This window comes from Sturnira hondurensis, unplaced genomic scaffold (genome assembly GCF_014824575.4).
Source record: "Sturnira hondurensis isolate 20B ecotype Veracruz unplaced genomic scaffold, ASM1482457v3 Scaffold0020793, whole genome shotgun sequence".
NCBI classification, from domain to species: Eukaryota; Metazoa; Chordata; class Mammalia; order Chiroptera; family Phyllostomidae; genus Sturnira; species Sturnira hondurensis.
Window position 1 is genome coordinate 185,764 of NW_028093424.1, and position 18,671 is coordinate 204,434.

Consider the following 18,671-nt stretch of genomic DNA (forward strand, 5'->3'; position numbering starts at 1 on the left):
ACCCACTGGCCATTCCTTAAGTGAGCGCAGATCACATTGAGAGGTTATGTGTAAGTGTCGCACCTGACAGCCCCACTGAGATCCCCGCAGAGAGCCGTATTAGCCACCAAATGTTTGAGAGAACCTTGAGATAACTCCAGCCCCAGTCACTGTTTATAGGGAGTAATTTAAAACTTAAGACACCTTGAGCAAGTACCATCTAAATGAGTCCAGTCAGCCTCCAGAATTGTGAGAAGCATCCAAGTGCTGTTATTTTACAGCACTCAGCTTAGGGTAGTTTGTTACATAGCAATAGATAATTGATACATAGAGTGATTTTCAAACAAATGATATTATGTCACTCACCCATTGACATTTAATAGTTTAGTGTTACAATTAAAATAAAATAAAAACCAAATCCTAGCATGATGTGCCCTTGCCTGCCATCTTTTAACATTTCCCTCTTGCTCATTGTGCTCCAGCCACATGGACTTATCTTTCTGCTCCTGATAACACCAAGTATTTTTTCTTCTCAGGACCTTTGCACATGTTCTTCACAGCATGAAATGTACTTTCTGTACCTCTTGCCATGGCTGGATCTTTCTCATCTTTCAGGTCTCAGCTCAAGAATTACCTCTGCAGAGGATTTCATTCTCATGTGGTCTAAAGGAAGAACTCATTCTCCTTCCGGTCACATTGCCCTGCTTAGTTTCCCCAGAGAAGATATTACACTAAAAATTAGCTTGTTATTTATTTTTTTAAATTGTTTTTCTTCTCCCCAGATTGTAACATAAGCTCCATATGGCAAGAGTCTCATCTTGTTTATTGTCAAAACCTAGCATAGTAGTTGGTTCATAGTAGGCACACAATAAATGTCCTTAGAATAAACAGGCATCCAAGGTGGGAGATTTTGTGATTTGCCACTGTTGTATCAAAATCCTACCTAACATTGAACTGTTCTGTCTTAGGGCATTTCCTACTATGGAATCTGAACTAATTAAAAGTGAATATAACCTTTTGTTGGTTGTCATCACTCTTTATTCACTCATTCATTTGTTTATTCACTCATCAAGTACCAGATTCCTTCTCTTAGAAGGTAGGGATAAACAAGCAATAAACATTAAAATATAATGTAATATTAGAATGTCATAAGTCTATGGAGAAAAATAGAGCAAGGAAAGGGAGGGGATACAGAGTGACAGGAGACTGTTTGACATGAAATGGCCTCTCCAAGGAGGTGACTTGAGCAAAGACTTATATGAAATGGAAAAGAGAGCCAACAAAGGTGCAGGAGTATTGTAACAGAGAGACCAAGTGTAAAGTCCCCGAGAAAGGAGTGTGCCTGGTGTGTCTGAGAAGTAACAGGGAGGTCAGTACGGCTAGAGCAGAAGGGAGAGGCAGGAGATGAGGTCAAGAGGGAACATGGGTGCCAGTCAGGAGGTTTCTGAGCTCCTAGAAACATCTTTGGTCTTTATTCTAAGAACTATAGATGACTGCTGGAGGGTTGGGAATTGAGGAGTAACTGATCTGTTAAAAGAACATTTCACTTGCTTATCAAGAAACTAGACATGAAGGGGTAAGAGAGGGAAGAGGACAACTGGTGAGGAGCTATTGCATCAACTTCTTTTGATCACTGCAGGTCAAGTTTTGGGCGAATACAGCCAAGCCCCAGATCCTTTCATCCCCACATTCGGTGCCTGTGGAGGCTCAGTGGTGTTGGCTATGGAGGCTTCTTGAGAAATTCTTGGCCCCTCAAGAACCAAAATCAACATCTTGGTTCATTCCTATGTTATTGGAGACAGTAGTCTCTCTCTCTTCATGTGTCTGCTCCATTTGATTGCAAACATAAAGGGCTGTATTGCTCAAGTGGTCACACAAACAGAAATCATTGTCACAGGCTCACAGTAGATGTGTCTTACTTGTGACTCAAAATGGCTCTTCAACAACAGTGGGCTTCTAAATAATGAAAATTCCCCAAACACCTCTTTCCCCACGTTTAAAAATGAAATCCACACTCTGAAAGGGAGAAAAAATGGGGAAGGAGAAGGCTAAAAAATCAACCAGGCTTGCCTATATAAAACCACGAAGTCCCATCCCTGAATGATGTGGCTCAGTGGGTTGGGCATCATCCTGCAAAATGAAAGGTCACCAGTTGGATTCCTGGTCAGGGCATATGCCTGGGTTTCAAAGCCAAGTTCCCAGGTGGGGGCAAACTGATTGATTTTTCTCTCCCTCTTTTTCTGTTTCCTTTCCCTCTCTCTAAAAATAAAGGAATAAAATCTTTAGGAAAAACCCACTAAGTCCCTTAAAATTAGTTTTACTTCTACTAATATTTCTAACTGAGCTTTTTATTTTGGGGTTCTTGAAATTATGTATGTTTTTTAAAGTTTCCAAAGGTATTTGAATTGTTCCCCTTCCCAGTAAATTCAAACATTGAGTGTCTCTTCTATTATTGAATGAAGCAAATATTTTATACTTGGGAAACCATTTCTTAATGATTGCATTATATAAAGCAATGAACTTGACAGGTGGCAAAGCAGAAGAGGGTGTCACCATGGATGTCCCTCTGCTCAGCAGGACATGGATGTCCCTCTGCTCAGAGGGACATGGATGTCCCTTTGCTCAACTGCCCACCTCCTCAGTCCCCTCCTCCCCCAGGACTGCTCTCCCAGCCTGCTTGATAAGTGGCAAGTGGGAAGAAGAAAGGATTGCCAAATGGAATATCCAAAAAGCATAATTGATGTCTTCATGGAGTTAACTAACTTTATCTATTGTTTAGCTATACAATTAATTCAATGTGCATTGTCTGAAGGTTTCTTTTTTAATATATTTCATTGATTATGCTATTACAGTTGTCCCATTTCCCCCCCTTAATTCCCCTCCACCCCTGCACCCACCCTCCCACCCACATACCTGAGATCCTTTGGTTCATGTCCATGGGTCTCATATAGAAGTTCTTTGGCTTCTATATTTCCTATACTATTTTTAACCTCCCTCTATTTCGTACCTACCATTTATGCTTCTTATTCCCTGTACCTTTTTCCCCTTTCTTGACCCATCTCCTCTTCACTGATAACCCTCCACATGATATTCATTTTTGTAGTTCTGTTCTTATTCCAATTGTTTGCTTAGTTTGTTTTACTTTTTGTTTTTTTAGTTTTGATTGTTGATAGTTGTGAGTTTGTTGTCATTTTGCTGTTCATATTTTTTATCTTCTTTTTCTTAGATAAGTCCCTTTAACTTTTCATGTAATAAGGGCTTGGTGATGATGAACTTCTTTAATTTTACCTTACCTGGGAAGCTCTTCATCTGCCTTTCTATTCTAAATGATAGCTTTGCTGGGTAGAGTAACTTTGGATATAGGTCCTTGCCTTTCATGACTTGGAATACTTCTTTCCAGCCCCTTCTTGCCTGTAAGGTCTCTTTTGAGCAATCAACTGACAGTCTTATGAGAACTCCTTTGAAGTTACTATCTCCTTTTCTCTTGCTGCTTTGAAGATTCTCTCCTTCTCTTTAATCTTGGGTAATGTAAGTATGATGTGTTTTGGTGTGTGCTTCCTTGGATCCAACTTCTTGGGACTCTCTGAGCTGCCTGGACTTCCTGGAAGTCTTTCCTTCATCACCAGATTAGAGAAATTCTCCTTCATTATTTTTTCAAATAAGTTTTCAATTTCTTGTTCTTCCTCTTCCCTTTCTGGCACCCCTATGATTTGGACATTGGAATGTTTAAAGTTGCCCTGGAGGTTCCTAAGCCTCTCCTCATTTTTTGAGTTATTGTTTCTTCATTCTATTCTGGTTGAATGTTTTATTCCTTCCTTCTGCCCCAGATCTTTGATTTGGGTCCTGGTTTCCTTCCCTTCACTGTTGGTTCCCTGTACATTTTTCTTTATTTCACTTTTCATAGTCTTCAAATTTTCCTCTCTTTTGTGGCCAAATATTCAAATACTCAAATATTTCTGTGAGCATCCTGGTTTGAACTGTGTTTTGTATTGTGCTTTGAACTGTGCATCTGATAGGTGGGCTAGCTCTTTATTACTTAGTTGTGTTTTTTTCCGGTGCTTTGATCTGTTCTTTCATTTGGGACTTTTTTTTTGGTCTTGGTGAGCCTGTTATGTAGTAAGGACGGAGCCTTGGGTATTTGCCAGGACAGGGTGACCCATGTTGCTGTGTTAAAAAATGCACCTAAGCATTGCCTCTGGAACAATGCCTCTTGCTCAGCTCTCAGCTGACTTTTAGTCACTTCCTCCACTAACCACAAGCAAATTGGGCCCTTCTGGTGTTGATTCCCAGGTGGGTGGGTTAGTGTGTGTTCTAGGACCCTGTGGGTCACTCCAACGAACTCTCTTATGAGGCTCGGAGTTTCTCCCACCGCCTCAAACCCCACAGTTTTTTTCAGTGAGATGTTTTACTTTTGTTTTTTTTTCTTTTACATTTCTTATTTTATGGCTAAAACCAGCACATTTTATTATCTTAGAGATGTAGCCATCAGAAGTCCAAAATTATTCGCACTGACCTAAAGACCTATCCATAGAGCTTCATTTCTTTGTGGAAACTGGATAGAATCCTTTTTCCTCGCCTTTTCCAGCTCCTACAGCCCACATTACATTCCTTGGCACATGACCCTTCCATCTTCAAAGCCAGCAGCAGTGTAACATCTCCACCTGCCTCTCACTTTGACCCTCCTGACTTCCTCTTCCACTTTATAGGACCCTGTGATTACACTGGGCCCACCTCTATTATCCATGATAATCTCCTTATCTCAAAATCATGAATAATTTCTGCAAAAGCCCCTTTTACCATGTTAGGTCACATATTCATGGGTTCTGAGGTTGAAGATGTGGACATCTCTAGGGGGTGATTATTCTGCCCACACAGTGTCATCAAGGAGGTGAACACAGGAAAAGGCTATGAGGGGAAGGAGAGGTCAGCTCTGGATAGGTGGAGCCTCAGGTGCCTGTGGGACATCCAGGGGAGCTGTCCCTTCGCTTCCATTTATTCACCAAACACTAAGCACCTCCCATGATTTAGTCACTGGGGAATATAAAGGTGAATACTCTATTTCGTTGGTCTTAAGATACCTGCTTTTTACTTTTGAATATTTTAAAAACATTTTTTATTGTTGTTCAAGTGCAGTTTTCTGCCTTTTCCCCCAACCCCTCCCTACCACCCCAGCCCTCCCCACCTTCCTCCCCTGTTTCCACCCTCCCTTATTATTGTCCATGTGTCCTTTATAATTGTTCCTGCAAACCCTTTCCCCTTTCCCCCTATAATCCCCTCCCCTCTTCCTTCTGGTCACTGTCAGCCTGTTCTCAATTTCAATGTCTTTGAAATACCAACCCCAAAGAACCTATGGAGCCCAATGTTCATAGCAGCACAATAGCCAAGTGCTGGAAGCAACTTTCGAGCATTTCTGAACTCAGGATGCAACTTCTAATCAATGAGATATAGATTGGGTTTTCTTTCTTAATGACATGAAGTAAACCATTTTGCAAACAAAGGCATCTTGGAGTAAATGAAAACTTGGTTTGGCTTAGCACTAGAGTGGGTTTACTACAGAAGTTAAGAGACCTCACTAGAACATCAGGTGATCCCACCCCACCCCACCCATCTTCCCTAGTTCTTGGCCTGGCTCCTCACACCCCAGGGTTCCCAGGTGTCCCTCAGCTCTGGCACTCAGCTCTCCCTTAATTGACAAACTCCACCAGAGCCCTGGTCACACACATGATCAGCTATGCTATCAGCTATTTTCAACCCTTCAAAGGGTCAAAATAATTTTAGTACTGTATAAATGTACTACTCCTTAACTGTTAAGGAATTAAAATTACATTTGGCCCTTTGAAGGCAACCGTGAGGCTGATGTGGACCCCAGTGAAAATGATTTTGATACCCTTGCCCTAGACCGATCATTCAGATTCTCTAAGGAGTAATTTTACAGCTCCCCATGAGATTCCAATGAAGAGCCAATGTGGAAAAGTAGAGGAATCAACTAGTGCCCAAGTGAGGAGAGGTCTAGGGCAGCACTAGTGGGATGGGGTGGTGGTAGTATCAGGTCCAAACTATACAATTATACCTGTCTGCCTCCCTCCTCACCACTCATACCCTGTAACTGAATTCCTGGGAGGGGACCAACCCAGTTATCTCATTTCCCTCGAGGCACTAGCCCTGTGCTAAGCACACCATAGGAGCCCAAGATATATAAGCTTTAGGACCTCAAACACCTGGCAGAAAAGACCTGGTACTAAGAAAGGTCTAGAAAAGGAGTTCACTGGGTCTGGGCCAGCTCTCTGAATCACTGTGTAACCTTCAGTGAGGCAATACCCACCCTTAGTGCCTGTTCATTGGATAGTTGCCCCAGATGGCCTCGAAGGGTCCTCCAGGTGCCAGTGCTGAGTCTTCACTTCACGTAGAGAGCTTGAGACAGTGGGGAGCCAGTGAATATCAGGCTTCTTGCTCACACCAACAGATGTCCCAGCCTTCAAGGCCTAAAGCCTCCACTTCTGGGGCTCTGTGCTATACTGGCTGCAGAGACAGAGACTCTGAGGTCCTAAAAGCTAAAGACCTAAGAACAGCAAAACAGAAGCCTCCAGTACTGGAGAATGATGTGTGAGTGAAGGGATTTTTAGATGGGGAGCAGAATCCAGGTGGGGAGTCCATGAGCCAACTGACAGCCCTGGCTCTGCCCCTAGGAGTGGTAAACAAAGATGAAATGGCTCAAGGGACCAGGAATTCCCAAAGAAGAACTTCATGAGGAAACACTCAAGACAGAGGCAAATCCAAAGGGGCTGAGGAGGTCCCTGGCCTTTGGCCATCAGCACAGCCAAGGGCCTAATACACAACTAAAGGCTTTTATTGGGAAAGGAAAACTGTCAGTCAGAGGTTTTGAGGCTTTATTTCCCTGTGCTGGAATCCGGGTTTGTGTGATCTTTCTCGTTCCCCAGTTGTTCCTCCCGGTTTATCCTCACACACATATGGGACCACCTGGTCCTCCAGCCACCACCTTGCTGGGAGTCCTCTCCAACTGGCTGCCTTTTTCTGCCTTTCTACCAGTCTGGATGAATGTTTTTGCTTTAACTACTTGATTGTTCGACTTCCATACAGTTTGAATTTCTGGCAGTTCTGGTGTTTCTGAGTTTTAAATGTTTTGTTGTCCTTCTTTTGGTTGTGCGAGGAGGCACAGTGTATCTACCTACATCTCCATCTTGGCTGGAAGTCATGTCTGAAGACTTCTGAATATCTATACCAACTGTTAAACACAATGATGGTATTGGATTCTTACAACAATTTCATTTTGTGATTGTGAAGACAGGCAGTCAGGGTGGGCGATTGCTTGATGGCCCACAATCTGGCAGCCAGCTGGAAACACAAGGTCCTCTGCTGGCACTTGGTGAGAGCATGCTGACTGGTTGCATGACAGCACGCATTCATTCCTCCCTCTTCATCTGCCAGCTCAGTGACTGGCACACCATGTGGGGACCTGGGAGCCTTCATTGGTTTTTCCTTCACCCTTGCCATCACATCGACATAATCTCCAAGTCCTATTTGGTGGTATCTTTGAACCATTTCTCCTTTCTGCCTTCTCCTCCCCTTCATTCCCACCATCATTGTCTTGATCTGGCTATGACCATTTATGGCCTAGTGCATTGCCATATCTCTATTTAGAGTCTTTTAAACTCACTACTTTTTAAAGTACAATTTCCGTTTTATTTTTTTCCAGACAACTTTTCTTCAGTCCTTGAATACTTGTCTCCTTACATGGGCTTTGGTGGAGGTTGTGGGGCAACAATCACAGGTCTAAATGAGGGGAGTGTTCAGTCCTTCTGGGCTTCATTAGAACAACTCCTGACTACTTTCTGTGAGTAGCACAACTCACATAGTACTGTAGTTTCACATACAGCTTGGGAAGCACATAGGTGACAAGGACACTTGCTTTGGAAATGTCCCTAATGGCTGCGGTCTCTACTATGTTTTGAATGAGGAACTTTTTTAAAAAAAATGTTTATTGATTTTAGAGAGAGAGGAATGGGGAGAGAATCATTGATGAGAGAGAAACATCAATTAGTTGCCTCCCATCAGTGCCTCAACTGGGGAATCGAACCTGTTACCTAGATATGTGCCCTGGCTAGGAATTGAACCAGTGATCTTTTGGTGTACAGACAATACTCTAACCAACTGAGCTATCTGGCCAGGGCTGGATGATGAATTTCTTAATGGCCTCGTTGTTGGGCACACATTGGGTGCAGCTGGTGCAGCAAATAGACTGCACATGACAATGGCCTTTTTTTGGTATGACCACTGTTCTTTCTTTATTTGGTCATTGGAAGCAAGGACCTGAGAGAGATAAACTCACTATTTTAATCAAAGATAGAGCTCTCTACAAACAGCTAAATTTAGACATGTACTAGTATTATTGTGCACTGCCTTTCAAATGATCCAGGTAGCATTTCTGTACATTGAAAATGCGTAAGCATTTAATTACCATGTGACCCAAAAGGACACAGTTTTATCTCTAATTCATTGTACATTAAATATGTACAGACCTTATTGTCAATCATGCCATAATCAAGTGGAGAGGGGAGGACACAGCTTTTAAAAAAAATGTAGGTAGGCACCTTTGTCAAACTTGATTCATTATTAACTTACTTCAACTGCACTCTCCTTAGACCATCATGAAAATGATCTTTTGTTACTTGTTGGATTTTCTTGGACCCCAAAGCTATTGCTAATGCATTTTACTATATCTAGGAGTGGAAAATCATTTTTTTCTTTCTATTTTGCTTAAGTTGCTCCCTGGCATATTTAGTTGAGCTTCATTCTGGTTCAGCAGAACAAAGGCGTCCTTGGCTGCTCTGGAGTGAATGTTGCGTTGCCTAACTTTGTGTCGTCTTTCCATGAGGAAAATCCCGGATGTGGTGGGGGAGCAGCTTGTATCATCAGCTCATGGCTTTCTTCCCTAACTAATTATGTGAGGAAGAGGCATGGATTTAAAATATGAGAGGGAGCCAAAATAGGACTTGGAATCCTTTCTCAAGCAAAACAGAATTGGAAGGGAGAACAGTGAAGCAAGAGCTTGACTTTCTCTTAACTTTCTTGGGGATTTCCCTAGTTTTTGCTCAAATCCTCCTTCTGTTTCTCTCTCCTTCTATCTTTCTCTCACTTCCCCCCTCCCATTGCTCCTTTTTGTATTCTGGTAACCATAGGGAATAAATATTAATCTTGTTTCCATGGACAATATTTTAATGGAGGAGAGTCCAATAAGCAACATTTCTGGTAAAAATACCTGCTCAACTCTCAACGTGGCCCTCTCTTCACCCTTCATGTTCTCCTTTCCTTGTCTCTCAATATAAAATTGCATTGAGTGTCTCTAGGTACAACTTTTCTCCTTTCACTCTGGTGTTTTTGAAATGCTGTATTGCATTTTCATGTTTTTTATTTTACATCTGGAACTAAAAGTTAAGTTTCATTTGGGCTGAAGGAAAACATAGAAAAGCAGGCATATTATTTCAATCTAAACTAACATTAACATCAGATATGTGCTTGGGTATATTCCCTGCCATTTGGCCAGTTGGGAAGTCTTATACAGAGTAGTAATCAGTCAATACTTCCCTCAGGTTTGAAAGCTTTTCTTTTACTTCAAGAGCAGGTTTGAAAGCTTTTCTTTTACTTTACTTTTCTTTTATTCCTGCTTGATGAGCCTTGTCTCTACTCAACTAACTAGAAAAATAAAGTAATTTTTTCTTTCACTTTATGCGTTTAAGAAAGGAGTTTGGAGCAAGGCCAAATCATCCCAGCCTTTGCCCTCAATTGCAAAAATGTGGAATGAGTGTCTCTTAGTTCAGGAGTTTGCACTGCTCAAGAGTTTGCACAAACACAAAGTTGGGAAATACTTCGTGCTGGAGATGGTGCAAAATGCAAAGGACAAACTGGTTGTTCCCTGAAGTAGAGATATTACTGTGTTGCTTACGTTGTTCCATATTGGCTCCCTTGTGGGATTGGCTGACCTAAGAGTTGCTCTTCTCTAATTGGTGAGTTACCTAGCTTCTTTGAAACCTAATTTCCTCATTTTTAAAATTGGGGAACACATGTTCCCTAAGATCCTTTCATCTTGACTGTTTTATGAGTTAATTGATAAGATTTGTTTTCCAATAAGCACACACCCAAAATAGTGCTGCGGTCCTCTGGGTAGACCTTATAGAAAAATTTCTATAATTTTGTAATCACCCTAAATGAGGAGGGACTATTTGAGAAATGGCTTCCTTCCTTCCTTCCTTCTTTCCTTCCTTCCTTCCTTCCTTTTTTTATAGCCTAAATTACCTTCTACAATTCTACAATCTTTTGTCTTTTGAGGCTAGAGTTGACATTTATAAACAGCCATTTGAGCCAAGTCTTGTGAAGAAGGGAGTGGTCAAGCATGATTCCACAGCTTTGGCTGCAACAGTCTGCCAGAGAGTGTGCTGTGAACTCTGAAATGCTTACTGTCAGCCACCAGGCCACAGTTCATATTTCTTACCAAATTCGGAATTGCATGTGAAAAATATCCTAATGTTAAAGGAGTAAAGCACTAGGGCCTTCCTTTTCTTTTAGACCATTTTTCTTGGTTCAGGAATTTTTAACTGCTGAACTTTTAACTGATTTCTAGTTTTGGTTATACTAGACACTCCCACTACTTTTTTCTTTAGAACTTGATTTGTCTATCTCTTTAGGGAGATCTTTGGTGTTTTATTTGTCAAAATGAGTGGACTAATAATTGCAGAAACATTCTACATGTTCTGGTGTACTTTAAAAATTAGAACAAACAAGCAAAATATAACCAAAGACACTGATATAGAGAACGGGCTGACAGTGACCAGAGGGGAGAGGGGAGGGAATTTCAGGGGAAAAGGGGAAGGTTTACAGGAACAAGTATAAAGGACACGTGGACAAAAACAAAGTGGGTGGTGCAAGGAAGCGGGAGGGAGGTGGGGAGAGCTGGGGGGTGGGCTGGGATAGGAGTAAAAGGCAGAAAACTGTACTTGAACAACAATTAAAATAAAAAATAAAGTAAAACAAAATTAGACTAAATCTTTATTTACAATTCACTTTTCAGTTTTCATCAAAGCAGTTAACCATTGTTTAAAGAGAATGTAATTTTCTGGCTTTTTTACCATTTTCATAGGTTACAGGGTGCCTGCATAGGCATGGGTGAATGGTACTGGCTGATGTTTTCTGGCCCTGTATACCTAGGATAACATTTCTAACCACTTCATTGTGCAGATAGAATGAAAAGGCACTTGGTAGGGGGTTATTTCAGGAATTCAGGTATCATGTGGGTGGCTGGATTTACATGGCCTTTTTCTTTTATATCACCTGCTATAAGTAATGGCATTAAAAGAGCTTTTAAGAAAATGATTGGCTCTGGCCAGGTTGGTTGGGATGTTACCCAAAGGGCAAAGATGGCTGGTTCGATCTCTGGTCAGAGCACATGCAAGAATCAACCAATGAACGCATAAATGAGTGGAACAATAAGTCAACTTTTCTTTCTTTCTCCTTTCCTCTCACTAAAAATCAATCAATAAAGTGTTTTAAAAAGGATTGAGAGTCCTTAATTACAAATTTAAACAAAAAACAAATTCCAGAATTCTTCCCCTCTCAGCCCCAGGCATTCTAATAAGCCTTGAGGCCCTCATCGTGAGGTTAGTCAGTGACCAGAGCCAGTTCAGCAGGTTCTCTGGTATGTGGTGAGGGTTGCTGTGGAGCAACAGGCTTCCTGGGGCTGCATCAGGTTGTCAGTAAATGGAAGGTCATGTCAATATTCATGAAAATCCCAAATGCCTCTGAATCTCACCCTCACCAGGCTATTGTAGGATCTTCCACCCTTAAAGGGAGCCTTCTACTGGTGTTCCTGAGAACTAGCAGGTTTGCTACCCTAGAACACCTGTCATGTTCTTCCCCCTGCTCTGGCCTTTTTGGTTGACACCCACAGCCCCTTGGCAGGCCTTAGCCCTGCTGGGATAGCAGCATTCTTGTGGCTACTGGTGTCCCTCCCTGCTGAGGGCACTGTGCTCTGAAACTTCTGGCGTTAAAAACCACTCAAAGTGTCAGTATTAGTAAAGGTCCTATGGGCAAGCATCACAATCAAATCTGGCTAGTTTACAAAGAAAAGAAATTTATTAAGAGAATATTGGATAGTTTGCAAAATTCCTGGATGGTCAGGTAAAACATGATGCAAGCTCTATAAACGGCAACGAAGGGCCAGATCCCATCTGGGAGCTGCTCTGGTAAAGACACCTCTTCCTGATCCCCTGTGGACACCCGGCCTTCTCCCACTGGCACCAGAATCCTGTTGCTGTCACCTTCAGAAACTAGACATAGATCCTGCCACTGCATCTATCCTCCCTAACACAAGGCCTGTGGGTCTCCCCACATTCTAACTCCAGCAGTGCTAGGAAAAGCGAGTGCCTGGTGTTTTCAGCTCTTTCCATGGGAGGTGGACTCTGCCTCTGTAGGTGGAGATTGATCGAATGTAGGAGAGATTTAGATCCTGTGAACCTAGAAGAGAACCAAATGTCCACTGCATGGGAGCTAGATCCCCAGTGCTGTTGATATTCTGAGTCCCTCAGCCACCTTTGAACCACATTGACACTTGTGTGTTAAAGTGCACGGTGTGGACCCCCATGGCCAATGAAGTACTTGGGACAACTGCATCTTCAGCCTCCAGCTGTGGTCTCTCCTTCCCCAGGGTCAGAGTGGACTCTGGGTGAACTGGCTCTTCATGACCCTCTTTACCTCCTTCAAAACATCTACTGAATTCTGTTCCTGGTGGGGCCGTCTCACCAGTTCAGGGTAACAGTTCGCCTATCACATTAGCAGTCAAGGAAATCATGAAAACTCTCTCCCAAATATATGGTCATTTCCTGAACAGGGAAGTGATTACAGAGGTTCTGGTAGGTGTGACAGGACATCCTGGCAGGCAGGAGCTGGGACTTAAATATGTTCGATATCTGTGCCTACATGGCTCCCTTCTTCTTAAGTATCCATCTGCATCTACTGACCTAAATGAGGGACTCTGAGGGAAAACCAACTTCAACCCTGTCCACCATTTAGAACTATGCGAATGTGTAGGAAGGATTTTCTGGGACCCAGTGGAAGCAGACTGTGGAACCTACTGGATTCCTAACTGCACCTGCTGTGCTAGCCAGGTGTTTAAACAGGATCAGGGTGAGGAGAGAGGAGCAGGAGTACCAGGGGAACAGCACCAGGTCTCATGTCAGAACCATCTTGGGAGGATCTTTGACCCAGAAGAGAAACAGTTGAATGATTTTACTACACAATTTACCATTTGGGGGCCCAGACAACAACCTCCACAACTGAGCACAGTATTGAGGAAGGGAATTGTTTGCTTATTTGTTTGATTGTTTTACCTGCTTCTGGCTGGTGGGCCTTTGACCCTCTGGGGTGAAGTAATAGCAGGATATGGGGGAAGGTCAGCTCAGAGGTGGCTGCTCTGTGGACATGTTGGTTTGCCTGCTGGAGTCTGGGCTTGGTAGCAGTAATGATGCTGAGGCGAACGGCAGCAGTGGGTTGCAAGTAGCCAGTGTGGGATATACTCACTGGCACCTCTGAGAAGCTGTGGGGACCAGCAGCTACAGAATCTGGGCTCAGCCAGCAGGGACACTAGCAATGGTGGAAGATTTACAGATAATGACAGTGATTCAGGGAAATGGAGGTCAAAGGCAGTGGTGTACTTGGGTTCAGAGAGGCATTTCCAAGAACCTGTCGGGGCCATGACTGCACAATCTTCGTTTAGTGAGCAATAAAAAGGTTGATGATGATAATGGTGAAAATAACAGATAGTATTTATGGAGCATGCACTATGCTAAGTGCTTTCCATGTGTTTATTCACTTAATTCTCACTACAGCCCTATTAGGTAGATATTATTATCACCCTCCTATTACAGATGAGAAACTTAGTTTTGCAAAGGTTGTAATGTGGCAGACTGCATTTTCCAAAGATGGCTGCCATGCCTCCTAATCCACATGTTATCCTGCGTGTGACTTTGATCCTTCAACCTTGAGAGATGGGCCTGCTCCTCTCCACTTGAATCTGCGCAGGCTTCTGACTTTCTTGTAACCTATAGAATACAGCAGAAATGAGGTAATATGACTTCAAGACTAGGTCAGAAAAGGGAATGCACTCTTCATCTTGTTTACTGGAATACTTTTTCTGGAGCCCTGAGGCTGCCATGCTGTGAGGGAGCTCGAACTAACTCACATGGAATAATCACACAGACAGGTCCTGAAACTACATGGGGAGGGAGAAGGATGCACCCAGTCAGCCCAGCTGCTCCATCACGACACTGTTCCCATTCCAATTGCTGTCTGATTTCAGTTACATGAGACACACTGAGACAACCAAGTTCTTCCTAAACTTCCAACCCACAGTAACTGTGAGAAATAATAAAATAATTATTGCTGTTTTAAGCCACTAAGTTTTGGAGTAACTTGTAATGCAGCAATAGATAAGTAACAGGTAACTTGTCCATAGCTTTTAGGTGGTAGAGCTGAGATTTGAACCATCAGTCTGGGGAACCAAAGGATAATACATACACACATGAACACACTTTTTTTGGGGGGGGAATCTCCCAATATCCCTGAGGAAGGAAAGTGATTTTTCCATAATTATCTGGTGTTTAAAATTCACAAGATTCAGTTATAACTTTAATGTGATCTTTTTTGTACCTATAAGTTGTTGGGTTCTACATTTTAAATTAGGTGTTAAATGTTCTTCTAAGTAAATACACAAATTAATGTGTTTCATGGGGGTCCTAGAATATAGATGCAAAATAAAATTTGAGATATCATTTACCCAATGTGATCATTTTAGTTTTCAGACGAGATTTCATAACTTTTATGATGTTCTTTCATTTAAACATCACAATCTTTTTTACTTTTTAAATATATTTTGATTATGCCATTACAGTTGTTCTAATTCCCCTTCCTTCATTCCCTACCACCCTGCACACCCCCTCTCCCACCACTCCCCCCCTTTAGTTTATGTCCACGTGTCTCAAGTTCTTTAGATTCTATATCTCCCCTACTATTCTTGCCCTACACCCTGTCTATTTTCTACCTACTGTCTATGCTACTTATTTTCTGTACCTTCTCCCCCCTTCTCCTCCTCCCACTCCCCTGTTGCTAACCCTCCATGTGTTCTTCATTTCTATGGTTGCACTCCTGATCTAGCTGTCCTCTTGGTTTGCTTTTGTTTTAGGTGTGGTTGTTAGTAACTGTGAGTTTGCTGTCCTTTCACTGTTAATATTTTTCATCTTCTTTTTCTTAGATAAGTCCCTTTAACATTTCTTATAATAGTGGCTTGGTGATGATGAACTCCTTGAATTTGATCTTATCTGAGAAGCACTTTATCTGCCCTTCCATTCTAAATAAAAGCTTTGCTGGATAGAGCAATTATGGATGTAGGTTCTTGCCTTTCATGACTTAGAATACTTCTTTCCAGCCCCTTCTTGCCTGCAAGGTCCCTGTTGAGAAATCAGTTGACAGTCTGATGGGCACTCCTTTGTAGGTGACTGTCCCCTTATCTCTTGCTGCTTCTAGGATTCTCTCCTTCATTTTCATCTTGGCTAATGTAATTAGGATGTGCCTTGGTGTGTTCCTTCTTGGGTCCAACTTCTTTGGGACTCTCTGAGCTTCCTGGATTTCCTGGAAGTCTATTTCCTTTGCCAGATTGGGGAAATTCTCCTTCATTATTTGTTCCAATAAGGTTTCCACTTGTGGCTGTTCCTCTTCTCCTTCTGGGACCCCTATAATTTGGATGTTGGAACGTTTAAAGATGTCCTGGAGGTTCCTAAGCCTCTCCTCATTTTTTTTGAATTCTTGTTTCTTCATTCTTTTCTGTTTGGTCATTTTTTCCTTCCTTCTGGTCCACTCCCTTGATTTGAGTCCCAGTTTCCTTTCCATCATTATTGGTTTCCTGTGCATTTCCCTTCATTTCAATTAGTTTAGCCTTCATTTGTTCCTCTAATTTGTGACTAAAATCAATCAGTTCTGTGAGCATCCTGATCACCAGTGTTTTGAACTGTGCATCTGAAAGGTTGGCTATTTCTTGGCTGCTTAGAATGATAGGCTCTGGGGCTTTGAGCTGTTCTTGAGCCATAATATTTTGGTCTGTTTGCACCTGTTATGTATGAGGGGCAGAGCCTTAGGTGTTCACCAGGGTGCGGCAACTCAGTTGCTGGGTTGTAATGCTGTACGTGGGTGCAGGGTCAGAGAGGGAAAAAAATGGCACTTTTCTCTGGTCTCAGATTTCTGTCCCCTCTGGGGCTTCCACAAGCAAATTGGGCCCTTCTGGTGCTGGTTCCTGGGTGTGTGGGCTTGTGTACCCTCCAGGACCCTGTGGGTCTCTCCAACAGACTGTCTGTGAGCCTGGGAGCTTCTCCCGGCACCTCGACTCCGAAAGTTTTTCCAGTTGGTGCTTTTAGGCTTTAATTCCTGTTGCTGGGGCCCTAGCCTGAGCAGTCTGTCTCACTGCTTGCTCCTTCGCCTGCTTTATCTGTGAGCGAATGTGTGACCGAGGTCAGCCAGTCACCTTGTGCCCTCACTGGGTCTGCCCATTGCCCCCCACACCTGGAATCTGCCAACTGCTGCTGCCTACGCTCCTGGGTTGTTACTGAACTATCTTTCCTGCCCAACCCTGCTCTGCCGCTGAATCCGCCCCTCTTACTGGTCTGGCTGAATGGTTCATGTTGTCGGACTTCTGTACAGTTCAATTTTCTGTGTTTTGGCTGCGTTTTTGTTATTAAAACTTCATTGTCTTTAATCTTAGTTGTGTGAGGAGGCACAGTGTTTCCACCTACACCTCCATCTTGGCCAGAAGTCCTCTACAAAATATTTTTTATACCAGCAAGAACAGGTCATTACTCAATTATGATGGAAGGTAAAGCCTTTTGTCATTTTTTTTGAATAATTTGTTCTTGAGCCTCCTGTGAGTTGTTGAGTTCATATTACAAACTTTGGAAGTCTTTAGGAAGCTTTAAAATAAACAAAATGATAAACATTCATAGGACCTAAATTTGAAGACAACTGTTTTTAACACATAGTTCCACTAGGAATTCAGTATCTTGGCAGGGGTTTATTTATTATGTTTAACTTTAAACAGAAAGCGTTCACATTGATTAGTTCAAAAGTGTTCTTGGCTTTATACTGTAAAGAAAATATGTGTAGGAAAAGAAAATGCAGTGTGTAGAGAAAGCTAGGAATAGCTGGTATTTGGCTTCACTGCTGGCTGTAGTGTAAACCATGAGCAAATTAACTCACCTCTGTATGGATGGCATATGAGCCTACATAAAGAACCTTAGAGCCCTGGCTGGTGTAGCTCAGTGGACTGAGCACGGGCCTGCAAACCACACGATCGCAGTTCGATTCCCAGTCAGGACACATGCCTGGGTTGCAGGCCAGTTCCCAACAGGGGACTCGCGAGAGGCAACCATACATTGATATTTCTCTCCTTGTCTCCTTCCCTTCCTCTCTAAAGATAAATAAATTTTAAAAAAAAGAACCTTAGAAATCCTTAGGGAGGGAACCCCATAAACTCCATGCTGCAGTCACATAAACTGAGTATTCAAGGTGATAGAATGCAGGAGATACAGAGACTTTTGGTTTCGCCAAGCAGGATGACAAATAGTCTGGAAATAGCCATAAAAAACACTGAGACACCCCACCTGTCACCTGCTGGGGCTGTAAAGAAAACATTGATTAGGACACAGCTGGCTTCCAGGGAGAGACTAGGTTTGGCGAGTAAGAGAACCAGAGAGTTAAAAGGAAAGAGGGTGTTTCAGCTAACTCTTGCTGAATAAAACTTTAGAGGCTTAAAACAACATTTTTTGTTTGTTTGTTTGTTTCTGGGAGTTGATTGGATTCAACTATGTGGTTTTCACTCAGGTCTCTCATGCTCTTACCAAGGCTGGGGCTTGAGTTACCTCAAAGCCTTCTTCTGTCCCATGCCTAGCAAGTGATGTTGGCTGTCCATTGAGACCTGAGGCTATTGGCTGGAAGATCTACATGCAGCCTCTTCATGTGGCTTAGGCTTCCTCATAGCATAGCAGCTGGGTGCAAAAAGCAAGTATCCCAAGAAGTGATATCGCCTTTTATGATCCAGCCTCAGAAGGCACAGAGCATCTTTACTGTCACAGTCAGAGACCCTCATGGATTCAAGGGGAAGGAACATAGGCTCAACCTGTCCATGGGAGCAGGGGCCAACTTCACAATTGAAAAGAACATATTGGATGGGAGAGCTTGTTGCAGCTATCTTGGAAAGTGCAATCTTCTGTAGAGGGTAAGTACAAAGAGTGGAAGATCAGAGTCTAAGATTTCAGAAATCTGGCCCTTTGAAAGAATCACGAGGGCCACTCATGTGTGCAGCTTATGTGGAATGGAAGCAAAGGTCTTCAGAGCTGAGGAAGATATGGGATGATGAGTCAGGGAAACTGCATGGCCATTTCATGGGCATTGACATTTTCAGGAAAGTAGAGGACTTGAGAAAGGTACACCTCTCTCAGTGAGAGCGAATGCTAAGGTAAAACTTTTCTGAGTTTTTGCTTTTGGTCTGGGATGGTGAAAAAAGCCCCTAATCTCTGTGAGGAGGACTTTTTTTATTTGGGAAAAGATATTTGCTGTGGGCCTATTATTTTTGCAAAGGTGCT

At 42.6% G+C, this 18,671-nt stretch overlaps 1 pseudogene; it reads right to left on the reverse strand.

Moving 5' to 3' along the window:
• Window positions 1–7,687: 7,687 nt before the first annotated feature.
• On the reverse strand, window positions 7,688–8,294 carry LOC118976261 (40S ribosomal protein S26-like; annotated as a pseudogene).
• Between the last annotated feature and the right edge of the window lie 10,377 nt (window positions 8,295–18,671).